The sequence below is a fragment of the Geospiza fortis genome, unplaced genomic scaffold (assembly GCF_000277835.1).
Source record: "Geospiza fortis unplaced genomic scaffold, GeoFor_1.0 scaffold95, whole genome shotgun sequence".
Classification (NCBI taxonomy): Eukaryota; Metazoa; Chordata; class Aves; order Passeriformes; family Thraupidae; genus Geospiza; species Geospiza fortis.
Window position 1 is genome coordinate 3,145,778 of NW_005054333.1, and position 14,539 is coordinate 3,160,316.

Consider the following 14,539-nt stretch of genomic DNA (forward strand, 5'->3'; position numbering starts at 1 on the left):
GGTCTTTTCCATCTCTAATGTCTACAATCCTGTTGTGTTCTCACACATGGTGTTCAAAAACAGTTAAAGGAAAACTGTCCAGATGGAAGTTAGAAATCCCTGTGGCACTCTTTCAAAAAGAGTAAGGAATAACTGCAGAGTTAGAGCCAACATTCCTTCTCTCAGTAAAAATGGTTCTAATATTCATGGCTGCATGTGAGCTGTTACCACATTCCTAATAAATGCTCTGTTTGTGGATCCTTTAATGCTAGTATCTGCCTCTTCCTGTCAAATGTTCTGAGATACACAGAGTAAGAAAGATCTATAAATGCCAGCCTGTAATAAGTCCTAGGAAATAAAAGTTAATTTAATATCATTTTTTAATTTTTGATTTCTTCTCCTAGGGAATGTTTAAAGTTAAGGGGTTGCAGGTGGTGTTTGGGAATGTTTCTGGAATGAAGTGATGACTTTGAAGCTTTATACTGAGTTTGTTTCGGTTTTAAGCATTCATGGGCTTCTTTTTCTTTCTTTTTGTTCTTTCAATGGAGTGCCTTGTTCAAAGCGTGCATTTTTCATGTAGCCAAAACAACCTAGTGTGATTCCTGTGCTTTTAGGACAGTGGGGATGATGAGCACCAGACCTTGGTAATCCCCTAACTCCATATGAGTCCTGATTCTGCACTGTGCTGAATGTGCCTGGTGCAGATGTCAGCAGTGAGCCCAGCACCAGGCACACCAGAGTGGGAAGTCCGAACTGGAAGGTGCTGCACAGAGCAGACTGGGAGTGCCCTGTGCCTGCACAGTGCCCATCACCATGGGGACTGCCACACCAGCTACCCGCCTTGGAGGTGCCACTGGAGAAAATGCACTTTTCTCTGAATCTTAATAAAAAGCAGTTGTACTTGTAATTCAGTGTTGCCTTAAACAGATTTTTTCAGTCTGTGTGTGGAATTCTTGTTTGTTGGAACAAAACCTAAAAGTCCACAGAAACCTGACTACATGGTTTCAGCTGGGATAGGGTTAATTTTGTTCCTAGTAGCTGGTACAATGTCTTTTTTTTTTTTGTTTTAGAATGATAATAAAGTTGATAGCACATTGATGTTTAGCTGTTGCTAAGTAGTGCTTACTTCAAGTCAAGGACTTTCAGTTTCCCATGCTCTGTCAATAAGGAGTTGCACACCAAGCCAGGAGGGAGCATTGCCAGGACAGGTGACCTGAACTGGCCGAAGGGTTTTATATTCCTTTGCATAGAGCTCATATAACTCAGTATATAAACTGGGGGAATTGCCTGGGAGGACTGCTTGCTGCTCAGGAATGGACTTAGTGGAGCAACTGTATTGTACATCACTTGTCGTTCTTGGGTTTTATTTTGCTCTTTTTGTTGCCTCCTTTTTCATCACCATTAAAAAAAATATTGATATTATTATTTATATTATTGTTATAATTATTATATTTTATTTCAGTTATTAAACTGTTCTTGTGTCAACAGATGGATTTTACCTTTTTTTATGTTTCTCCTCTCCATCCCACTGGGGAAGGATGAGGGGTGAATGAGTGAGTGGCTGCATGGTACTTCTTTGCCAGCTGGGGTAAATCACAACACTTATTTAAATGAATGGGCCACTGGAAACGTGGCACAATATAGAATTACATGTTTCTTTTGTCTCTTATTCATTAAGGGAGATCTTCAGATCATACACTAGATGTGTGGAAAGAAACATTAGCATCCTAAGTCTGAACCTTAGGACACATCTTGAGTCTTAGGACACATTTGTGCAAACTACTCAAAGGAGCAGAATGCTCCTTTCAAGGCCCTTTAAACACTTAAACTAAAGAAGCAAAAAAGAAAAGAAACGTACCCACATGGAGTAAATTTTGCAGGCAGGGACAGCTAACCTTGTCTTGTAGTACAGGCCTTTGAAAGTAAATCACTTGTTGATCCCCTAAATAGCTGAATCCAGGATGAGAAGGAATGAAAGCTGATCTTCTATTGACACCCATCTGGATGATTCTGGGTTCCTTCTGTTTAAAGTCATAGTGATGAGTTGACCAAGTTTTGGGTTTATTTATGACAATATTACCCTATGATCTGGAGCCATTCTAAGTCACTGGATCATTGCAGAATGTTGCCTTGTAGTGGCGGACATTTTTATGTTTTGAAAATGGTCTTGTGTGAATAAAAAGGGGGAGAACGTTCTAGCAGAAGTAATCCTTCTGCACTTCAAACAAATACCTGAAAATTATTCCATATTTGCAGTGTTTAGTGTAGTACTGCCCATTGTGAGACAATTCAGTAGATTGAGCTTTTGTCCTTAGCAGAACAGCTCCTGGTTAATCCACAGGGAGCACATAGAAATGCCAAGATTTCCTAATTTTTCTTCCTTCAACCACATTTTTAAAAACATGGTTTATATCATGAAATAAAACATTAAAGGAAAGAGTATTGCCTTTTACCATTAATACACATTTAGAATCCAGCTCTCAGCATACAAACTATTCAAATGTTCACGTTTTGGTTTGTCCAACAGTATTTAGTCCTGTTGGCTCACTACTTCAGTCTACTGAAAAGTGGAAGACAGAGGAGAGTCTTGCAGTTCTGGAGCTGAAGAAACAGTTCTTAACTACAGTTCTCTTCATGCCAAGCACAACATAGGAAGTGGGGAAAAAATTTATTTACTGCACTGTGTTTGACCTATAATTTTAACCCTTAAAATTTGGTTCTTATTTTATTTTCTGTAGTTTTGCTGGGAAAAAATCCCATTGTGTGGGATTTCGTAAACCTTATACAGCTTTAAGCGATATCTCTTTGTAAGAGAAAATTAAGAGATGGCTTGATGGGAACAGAGTAATGCATGGAAATGTTACCCTGGTGCCATACCTTCTGTTTCTATTCCTGGTTCTGTAAGCAGTTGTGTTTTAATTATTCTGTGTTGTGGAAGAATGTTAAATTATTTGTGGTAAAATGGGGGGAACAGTGTGAAACACTGTGGAACACTTTAAACTCTTTACATATTTTAAGTCCAGATAGTGGTGTATGATTGGTAGTATCCCGATATGTTGTTTGTCTGCTGGTAAACTAACAGGGTTAGGGTTTTTCTTTTAATGTGAAGCTTAGCAAGTTGACAGGAATACTAATCTGACATGTAATTATTATCCATTTGCTTTATTTAATGAGTTGCTGCAGACTGTGTAAGATCCTAGTTACTCAGTAACCATATAGTTTAACCATAAGCAGTCAGAAATGTGCATTTTGGCTGTTATTTTGTTTTCCATCTGTGTTTCCATTGCTTTCTGATAATGTATGGTGGGCATGTGTGTGGCTCTTAAGTGTGTTTGCCATAGGGAGTACAGGGAAAGTCACATTGACTTTTAGCTTTGGCTGAGGAGCATACTACTTGTGTTTCATTTGTGTTAGATTTCTTGGGTTTGCTTAAAATTGTGGATTTCATTTTGAAACTGACATATGACTATACATAGTTAGCTGTTCCAGCTTGGTTGATTTCTGAGGTCCAACATTTTTCCGATCAAACTACTTCCAGAATTGCTACAATTGCTAGTTGTCTGAAAGCAGTATTTGGTAGCAGCTAGATGCTTCTTGTCTTGAATAAGGCATTTTATGTTGCATGTGCAGGAAGAATATCAATTTCCTTCCTCTTTTAAAAGTTGAAGGACAGCTGGAGAAAGGAACCTTCAGTAGGTTATCAGCGAGTGAAACGCTGTTGTGGTAGAGCCCTATATAGTAAACTAGGAGTGTGTCTAACTTTCCTCTTTCTGCAGATGCTCATCTTAGGATTTATATTAGTGGGGAGTTAGGGGTGAGGCTGGGGCAGTGGTAGGCTTTTGTAGCGGAAGCACTAAATGAGAAACTGATGTGAATTTGGCAAGCAGGAGAGTTCCTGAGATAGAGCATCCTCTTAACAGCCTCAGCCTGAGTCTTGGCTGCCTCGGAGGGCTCCCACCCTGTCCAAGATGGAAGTTCCTGCAGAGAGCCCTAATAGTATCTCTCCCTGCCTCAACAAATCATTTTAAGGCATGGGACTTAACTGCTGTGAAACAACGCAACAAATTCCTCCCAGGACCGAAATGAACACACTTGATTGCCTAAATGCATCAATCCAGTTGCAGAACAAGCTGAACTATAGAAAAGCATTTTTATTAGTAGTGCAACAACTTGCACAGCTATTAAAGAAGAAGTTGGTTAATCTGTTACTGTTTGGTCACTGGTACTTTTTTCCCCCCTGTACTAATATGCTTAGCAATTCTTAACACTAAATGTGAGTATGTGCACTTGCTTAGTATGTTGTTTTCTTTAGTAGACAATTACACCAATCTTGAATGGAGCATTTTTTTGGTTACTGGGGTAAAGGAATCTTAGGAGATTGAAACAGTAGGCAGCAAAGCTTGTTAAGGAGGTTTTTATTTTACAAGCTCTCAAGAATTCAGAATATGGCTTGCTTACTACTTAAAAAAGTCCAAATGTCCTTATAGACTCAGTTTCAGAGCCAGCATCAAATCTATGCTATACTTGTCTAAAAATCCAAACATGCACTCTTGGCTGTTACTGTTTACTGAATCAGAACCCTACTGTTTCTACTTGCACTGTATCTAATTTATCGTAAGTGACCGCAAAAACTAGAATTATTTATATGTTGGCACCTAACAGCTCCACTATAGTTAAGGGTCTGTTGGCATTTCCATTATAAACCTTCCTTTGAGAGGTTTATAACTTGGCGGTTTTACTTTTGCTTCAGGCTCAAATGTGCCATTTTCATCCAAGCACAAATTCTTCTACAGAATCTCATTTAAATTAGTTTGGCCATTATTTATTTTAGAGTGTGTACGTTGGGGAGTGGACGGGAACACACTATTTAATTTTGGTTTCAGAAGCTTTTTGGTCAGACTATATAATGAAAGAAAAATGGTGCTTTTTATTTTAATTTGTAGGAACTTAAACCTTCCTTGGATGTCTTGGAGTTACTGAGCCCATGCTTTTTCAGGTTTCTGCCAACGCTCACATGCAACGCGTCCACTCCCACTCATCCACCCACCCATCTCGCCTGCCCCTGCCCAATGACATGCTTTGAGGAAGCATCCCCAGGCTTCTGGCAGAGAAAGCTCTTTTGGGGAAGTGGATGAAGTAACATACAATGGGTGTCCTGTTGAGAGGCCTTAGGCCAACCAGTCCAACCGAGGAAGCAGATGGAGCTTAATTGGAAAAAGACGGGCTGAGTGCAGTTGTCAGTCAAATGTAACCCTATGTGGTTTAGAGTGGCATTTCCTATGGCTCTGCCATTTCTTGTGGGATCTCTGTAAATTACTACTTGGGTGCAGTAATTCTCAGAGTCTAAAAGTGGCGTGAGTTGCCATTTTCCCTTGCCCCTGAATGCTGAACCACAGAGGATTTCAACACTTTTTTTTAGTCAGAAGTTCTTGCCATAGTACTCTATTATTATGCTAATTAAATTCTTGCTGCATGAATAATAGGTATCTATAATGTTTCAGTACTAATCATAGTAATGAAGTACCACTGTTCTTTTGCACAGTGACTTAAGAGTACAAAGAAGGGAAATGGTGTACAGAGAGGTAGAAGCTTTTATTAGACCAAATAATACAGCTGAAAATAGAAAACAAGTTTCTGAGTCAGTTCTTTCACCACATTACACAAGAAACAGTAAAGTACAATAGTGTTTGTTAGTTTTTTCTTTTGCTATTGAATTACAAGAAAAAGCTAGTCAATGGAAAACAAAGTAGGGAGAGAATATGTGGTTTGGCAGCTTCTTGTGTACTCATCCTTTTGGGATCTTTTTATTTCAGGTAATTCATGCAGATTACTGATTGGACAGACAAGTGATGAAAATGCTTTGTTATATTCTGTCCTCTGTTTTATTAGCAAAAGGTAAAAGGGGAGCATAAGTACGGCAGCAGATACAAACAGCTTTTTGCATCATAAAACATTAGATCCCATTGAAGTATTTGAAAGTCTTCTCCATCTTGCTTTCCTCTGTCTAATTCCAGAGATTAATGAATTCATAAGTCAGGCATTCCAAATTTTAAATGTTTTAGGGACAACTCATTTTAAATCTTATTGGTCAATTTTTTGTTTGTTGATATTAACATTTAAAAACACAGAAGACTTAGAAGTTCAGTGTTTATTAAAACCTGCAAATTTCAGTTTTGGAACCTGGAAACAGAAGCTTAAATAAACAGCAAATGTCACAAGACGTGATTAGTTGATCACTATCAAAACATATTTTAATAACGTTTTCCCTGGTATCCCTTTATTGCTAAGGATCAAGAACTATAAGATATATACAGTAAAGGCAAAGAAAATAATTAGAAATACCTTAATAGAACACATCTATAAAGTCCAATTCAGCACATAACACTTAGACATCTGTTTAAGTCTGTCCAATTGAATGGAAATTTAGTGCAAGTTGAAGAGGTGTGTCCTTGGTGTCTGTTAAGTATCTCTGGTGTAATCTCTCTGTTTTACACTACTGAGCTGTTGTCCTTCAAACTCCAAGGTTGCAAAGCACTGTGTAGAACTGACATCCTGGGCATAACTTGACTGGACTGTTTTCATGCAACTATAAGTTTATTCTTTCGTTTATTTGGCAATATCCTTCATCCCCAACTAAACATACAGGATTTTTTTATTTGGTGTCACCTAAGTTCAAGGTTTTATTGTTTGCTATTTCCAGCAGCTAACCGTGCTGTATTATTTAAACCCTATGCTATATTATTTAAACCCTGTTGAAATATAACTTAGTACAATGACTTATACTCCTGTCTTGGAAATGGGATCATATTGAGTTAAAATATTTATGGTTATTTTCAAAGCACATCTGCAAACATAACCTTGGAACAGAACTAAGTATTTAGGCTTTGCAAGTTGTTACATTTCATTACTATTCTATTTTTCTATCTTCAGCACAGCAATGGCTGACTCACTTGAAATTGTGTCACTTACTTCCTAACCTTCTAATTGAAGCAGAAATAATGTCCATTTTTCTTCTCCCTTCATCAGTAGAAATAGTGCTGTTTCTCACGAGGCCACAGCGGGGAGTGAGCATTCTTGAATCTCTTGTCACTTTATTCTCTATCACATTCACACAGGCGATAAAATAAGACACATTTTCTAAATTCAGGGTGTTGCTCTGGATTTCCAATGACAAAATAAGTCAATTCTCCTTTCCCACCAAAATACAGTATTTTGGTGGGAAAGGAGAATTGGAGGTTTATTATCTGAAAGGTACTTTTCTGTAAGTACATGGCACGGATTGCAGTTTCAAAGGAGTGTTTCTTTTATTGATGAATGGCTTTAGCAAAGAGTTTTAATTGTTCCTAATGCTGGTGTAGGTTATTGAAACCACTGAAACTTTGCAACTTTGTCAAGAGTTAACTGGAACATGCCCCTGTTCTGACAGCTCTTTCTAAGAAGGTAACTACCTGCGTTTGGTCACCTCTGTCTATTGCTTCAACTGGATCTGGACTTCCAAAGCTGATGTGTTTTTGGAGGGCAATACCACTTGAATACCTTAGAACTCTGGAGCTTGTATGTGCAGACCATCATTTCATTGCCTCCCCAGTCAGATACTTGTTAGGGAAGCCAAGAAATTTAATTGTCACAATGAGTATGTATTTACTGTGATTATAGAAATCCATAGGTTTTATGGATTTAAGTAAACTGTGTGGAAATTAAGCTTTGGGAGGGAAAAAATAAGCTGCAAAAGTCACAGTTCAGCCTTGAAGGCCCTGTTTGTTAGTGTTGCACGTGGGTTTTCACATTTTTCTTTTCCTTAAAAAACAGACGAAAGTAAACAAACTAAAAAATGGCCAGAAAGTTGTAAACATACTCCCAAAAAACCAGCTTCTGATTTTCTTTTTTGTGTTTCAATTTCCATATATTTGTGAAAACCTCTGAAATTTTTCGCAATGTTGAGAAATTGTTAATATTGGCTCATAACTTACTTGAGTTTAATTGTACTTGTGCACTATGCAAGGATTTTCAAAAGTGTACGAGTGTTTCACTTTCAAAAGTGTTCCGGTTAAGTTCAGTGGGAGATTATTTCAAAAAATAAAACTTGTGGCTTAAATTTGAAGTTACAGGACTAAGACATACAATAAATCTGATGTATTAAATTGATGATAATTAAAATGCTGTCAACAAATTTAAATAACTGCTGCTCCTTCCTCTTTATATTGACTCCATGTACAGCTCAGTTAGCAGGAATTTCTTAGTCTGAGCTTCTTAATAAGCAGAAATGTTCCAAAATTAGTTTTGTGGACTTTTTTCCTGCTTTCCCTAGTACTATATTGTATTTCAGATCTCTTATTCATGTAGAAATGTAAATGAGGATCTAATTACAATCTTCACTTCATACTAAGCCCAATACTTGGCATAAGGCTTGTCATAAAGTTTTCTTTTCTCTGCTTTGCCATGACCTTAACTTGACGTAAAATTTCTATAGGGATTGCAATGGCTTAGGCTCAGAAGGGTCCTTGTCTGTCATTTGGTAGCTGCTGGATGTGTGTGTGTTTTGCATGACATCACAGTGTCTGTGCTATCAGTTCCTAACAAAGACAGAACTAGTTCCACATGTTTTAATGGACTTTGCACTAATCTGCTTCCGTATACTCAGTGGAGTGGCAGAGGCATCTAAGACACGGTGTTGCTCTTTTTAAATAATATATGCTGGAAATGCAGTAGGTTTCAGATATCACTGTCTGTTTCATTAGAAATCCATTTAAAATACTAATCATAATTCATGTTCCCTCATTCTTTCCCTCATTTAGGGGTGTTACCTGGGTTTGGAATAGCCAGCTGTCTCAAACACTATCCGCATTTTTAAAGGAATAAGAAGTCTTGGCAGACACTGGAACAATTAATTGGCTTTTTCAGCCAAGTCAGGTTAGGAAAGTATTTTGTGGGGAGGGGGCCGGGAGGAGGGGAATACAACATCCTGGTTTCAAGTTTGACTTCTGTTAACTCTTTAGGAATGGTAGTCAGACTTCTTGCTAAGCATAGTACTCTCCATTTCTGACAAACGTGGAATTTATTTAAGAGAAAAGTTTCTAATATACAGGACAAATATGCTTTTTTAGAAGGAGTTGCCTGGCATGAGGTGGAAAGTGTTAAATCTAAATCTTGATGGATTAAAAAATCTCTGAGGTGAAATAAGCATTAGAATATGTACTAAAGAAGTCAAACCTCCTCTAATATATATGTTTAGAAAAGAATGAGGAAGCTGGCATCTGAGGCACAGGATGGTGATACCTTCCTGTTGAGTTAGAATAAAATATTTCTGTGCTGGACTTACTCACCACATTCAACATCTTGACTTATCCACGGATGCTTGGTTAATATTTAATTTCCAGCTCCATAGCTTTGTTTATTTTCATTCCAAAAACAGAACAAGTACTAAACATCAAATTTTCATTACCTGTATGTCCTTGCATTCCTGAAATGTTTTGTTTGAAATATCGGAACTGTAACACAGTCTGCTTTTTCGCAGTTCTGTGTATGTTCTGGTGCCAGTGGATCAGTTTATAGCAAAGAATTTTCAACGCAGTTGCTTTTAACAGTTGGCTGCCCTTGTTCTAAAGACTGTTTGTTTGTTTGTTTCAATCGTCCTTTATGGAGTAAACTACTAGTAGTTTAGACTGGAAACTATAAAGTTAAACTTTTTGGAATCATTACTGCCCCAAGTGGGAATATAAACCATATTGAACAAAATTTATTTAGCCTATTAAAAAGTCAGCCTAAAACTACATTTAATTAGTTTACACTATTACATCACTTCTAGTGGGGAGTAGAACTTAGGCAGAGTAAAAGGAGATCTATCAGGTGAGCTGACTGTGGCCCATATGGGGCTTTAAGATAATGATGAGTTTAAATTTCCTCTTAGAGCTAAGTGAGAATAAAACTGGAGGCAATAAATACTCTTGGCCAAAGCCATTAAATGAAAAAGCTGGGAATTCTCCAGCTCTTGACTTAAATTGTTTGTTTATCAGCTGGCGCCTAGTCTGGAGTCAAGAGCTGGAGATTTCTATCTGTGACAGAACTTTGAAACTCTTGCAGGACACTTTCATTTTAACTTAAGGTAACTTGAGTTTATAGCTTTGGCTTTAAAGATTACTAATGATTTACTCATTTCCTTACCATTTAACCAGAGAGGACTTTTTCCCAGGAAGGGATCTGTGTTTATTTAGGGCCTTTGTCTGCGGAGGGATTAAAAGGCAGCCCACCAGCATTGTGAACTTGATGGTAATAAAAGGTCACCAACACACACCATAAAAACGTTCTTACTATGGAATTAATTATACAGTGTAATTTTACAAAGCATTTCAGTAACCCTTCTTTTAGACTTCTGCTGTATTTGATTTTTCCCCAAGTAGGGAAAACTTCAACTTTAGGCATTTATTGTGTGAATTAGACCGTGTGTGTATGTGTGCAACCCTTTACGGTGTAATATACTCATCAGCAAGTTCAACTCACAACTGAAATCAATTGTAAAATTCCAGCTGAAGTTGGATCTCCACATGCAAACTTTAAAACTTAAAATACCATGCACTGAGAGCAACAGAATGAAAAAAGACTTGTTAGCCAAGAAATACAAATTATTAACTTAACCATTGTTGCTATATTTGGCATTTTTATAGAATATTGCATATTTTCCAAGCCGTTAAGTGCTGTTCAAAGCATCCTGTTGTTTTTCGAAACCACCAGGTGGCATTGCAGCCCAGCCTGCTCAAAATTGACAATTTATAATTTATAAAGATTTGTATGGAAGGCATTTCCTCCCTTCATCCCATTAATATGCCATAACTATTAGGGCTTAACTTATAATATCTTATAATGATGTTTAATATTTCTAAAAGCCAGATTGATTTAATTCTAGATTTTTATAATTTTTTTTGCAACAGTAAAAGTATTAGAGATGTTATGTCAGGGTATCAACAAAACATGTTTTGCTTTGGTAACATAATAGCAATAGAATTGTGTTCTATTTAATGAATTATCTTAAGTTCATCCATAGTGAAGGTCACAATTTCTGAAAAGCTGTGGAATGGAAGATGCCTGTGGAACAGGCATAGAAGAACACACAGAATAATCCATGTGGTTTCCTATATCCAGTGCAAAGATATCTTGTTGTATTCTAGATAGAGATGAAAAAGTACAATGATGAAGTTGGGGTTTTTTTCCTCTTTTGCCTTAAAAAGACATCCTTTTTCCATTTCCCATTATCAATTTTGAATTACCCATTTAATCATGCCCTCCATTCTCTTATAAATGGACAAAAGAAAGCACATACCCATGAAAAATAACTTGAAATTCATGTTTCACCAATTAAATTAAATAGCTATTAACGTGTATCATGTTTGATAAATTTAATACAACAACATTGTCAAGTCCATAATAAATCTCTAGTTTGATTAAGGAGGATTTTTCCCCCAATTTTGTATTTTTTGGATATATACTTTTATGCTTTCTCCTGAAAGGTATGAATGTAAAGTGCTAATGCGGTAATTTATCCACAGCTTTACTAAGTGCCAGTCCTCTTGAGCTGGTGCCCTTTTTCTTAAGCCATTAAATGGGCATAATCCATTTTAAGGAATGTATATGTTTTCAAAGTAAGTGTCTCTGACCTCCTACCTCGTCGAAATCCGAACATCCATGTTTTGCTGTAGTCTGAGTATCTGAGACGCAGCATAACTGTGATGCTAAAAATTCAGATGCTAAGGGAATAAGCAAAACTCCATGTGGTAATTTAGGTAATGCTTTCGGTAAATCACACTTAAACTCTGATTCCTTCACTAAGAAATCTAGTAGAATAGGTAATTGAGGCTTTTGACCCTGGATATTAAACTTTTAAACTTGATACAACAGTCTGCCTCTAAGCTTTGTTGTATACTGATATTGCTACTTACTTAACATCAAAAAGCTGTGGTAGTTTGCCTTTATAGATTGTGCCTGTGTTCTGGAATTGCCTCCTGCTGTCCTTGAACTATTTCTTAGTTTAACGTGTTAGATTTTCTCATCAAAGCTTTTAAGCATGATGTTTAGTTAACGCTTGTTCTATCAAATCTGATACAGTACACTAGTTTGGAATAAAACTATTATTTTCATTACCAAACATGATAGCTTGACAGGCCCCTTTCCCAGCACATCATGGGTTTTTCTGTAATGATATGCACATGCAGATTTTACATTGCATGTAATCTTTGTGTTTGCCCAGTTCGCAGTCATTGCTCTAGGACTAGAGTAAATGACTGGTTTTTGCCAAGATTCCTGAAGTAAACTGGCCTCATTAAAAATAATGGTTGCTGAGGAAAGAATCTCTATAAGTTGAAGCAGTTTGCTTTTAGACCTGTTTCACCATAACAGAGCTTTGATTCCCTGTCTGTGGTTCCGTTCAGTGTGACACCACTTCTGCTGAGAGCTGCTATAGGATTCACAGCACAGAAATGAAAAACAAGAATGTCTGGACAGAGGAAAAAACGTAGAATAATTAGTATCCATTTAAGATTGGATGCATTTCTTGAGGTAGCTAGATAAAAATTGGATAATGGGGGAAGAAAGGATAAGAACACAGTAATAAAATGTCTTTTAATGTCTTCAGAAAACAGAAATTCCCTTGGACTTTTCATTCGACCTGAGTAATGTGTGTATGTGTATACCTAGTCTGTCAAAACCATGGCACTGTTGTGTATTGCTTTACCTGTTTTTAAAACAGTTTGAGAATCTTATTTTTCAAAGTAGCAAATTCAATACAAGTATATAATGGGAGTGTTCAATTACTGTAATCACAGCTACCATCATTTTAGAGTGCCTAGATTTTATATAGTATTTGTGTTCTTGCTGCTTTAAACTTCATAAGAGTTATTTCCTACACAGACACTTACATTATTTTCATCCTTCTGTTTTGAACAGCCTTAGCTTCAGTCAGTAAAAATAGAAATGCTTAAATATGTAGCACATGGTCTTTAGAAAATTTTAAAAATGTTTGGCTGCTTTATTGTAAAAAATTTGGGGGTTTTAAGGTATATCTACATGTGTAGAAAGGATGTGCATATGTTCCTCGTAATATTTTGTTCTAACATGAAGTTTCAAAAGGTACAGAAAGACCTTTTCATAAGGAGTAAAAATGTCTGTGTGTTCCAAAAAAGTCTCAGATTTGTAGCAGATGTACTGGATGTACTACTAAAATAAAAACAAAATTCAATTTTATTTCATTTTAAAAAACCCACTAGTTAGTGGCAAAATAAAGAGACCACACTAATGATAAACACATGAAGCTTCTAACCTCTGGTTTGTACTCCAGCTCATACCTGCTTGGAAGTAAATATAGAGGAAGAAATTTAAGCTGCTTTTTTAGGAAACATCCTCAACCTTTAAAGTACACGCCTTGGAGCACTATATTTAGCATTTTCCGGGATTAGAGAATTGCCATTTTAAAACTTGGGTGTAAATTAAATAAGGAGATTACAAGGTATAATGAAGCAGGACTGAGAACAGGTAAGAGCAGTGTGGGAAGAACAAGAAGTGTGGGAACTTCTCAAAGGTCAGTCCTATTACTCATTTCAGAAGTCTTTGTCCTGTTGTTATACCTGTACCTTTGCTCAGGGCTGTGCCTGGCCAGATGAAGTGTGACAAGATTGCAGAACTTCTCCCTGCCTGGACACTGAGTAACTGATAAGAAAAGCTCTTCTATGGGGAAGTGGGGTGTAGGCTGAAGTGTTTGTGAGACAAGTGGTTGCAGTGTTGAACAGTGAGGGAAACACTGCTATTGGAATATTCAAGAGCAATGAGAATATAAAATCCTAATTCTTTCATGGTCTTCTCGTGGCCCACCTCAATGGACAAGAAGGAAAAAGGGAAGGTGTCAGACAAGATCTTTTATGTGTGTGTTTTGCTGTCTCTTTCAGATTATTACACTATTTAAAAAACCCAACTTGTTAGAGCAACAGGTGAGGGATTTCCTCTAATGGAGGAATAATGCACATCCTGGAAGAGCAGGCATTTCTGTTCTCTACTGGTTTGTGAACAATGTGGCTGATACAAATGCTTTGGGTATTTTTTGTTTGTTTGTTTTCTTTAAAATAAAGTACCTGTTAAATAAGGTGACAGCCAGTAAGCTGAAACGACTCAGTCTTGAATTTTTAAATGCATCATTGCTTGTTCCTATTTTGACTTTTTTAATGACTTCAGAAATAATGTTTAAAGCAAGTTATAGTGTACATAAACTGTTTAAAGTTCTTGCCTATGGACTATATACTTTTCAGGAGCTAGTAGATAGGACATACTAAATAGCATGCATGTGCATATTTATATCTGTGTTCTTTTCTCTTATCTTACAGTGCCCTACCTTATATATCAGAAATGGCCCAATAAAATGAGCAACAAAATGCGTAAAATTTCCTTACAACAACAAGAACTTAAAATAACTATTTTATAATGCCAATGAGGTAGCTGACTGTGTGTGTTATTGGGTAATAAGATATTCTCTCATGTGTTTACTGCATTCAACCTTCAACACAAATATGTATTGAAGCAATAA

The 14,539-nt window shown here is 36.8% G+C and overlaps 1 protein-coding gene across 1 annotated transcript in view; it reads left to right on the forward strand.

The window, feature by feature from the left end:
* The window catches only part of HIBADH (3-hydroxyisobutyrate dehydrogenase), a 77,414-nt gene that overhangs the window by 12,586 nt on the left and 50,289 nt on the right, over positions 1-14,539 (forward strand). The gene's annotated exons all lie outside the window — the stretch shown is intronic.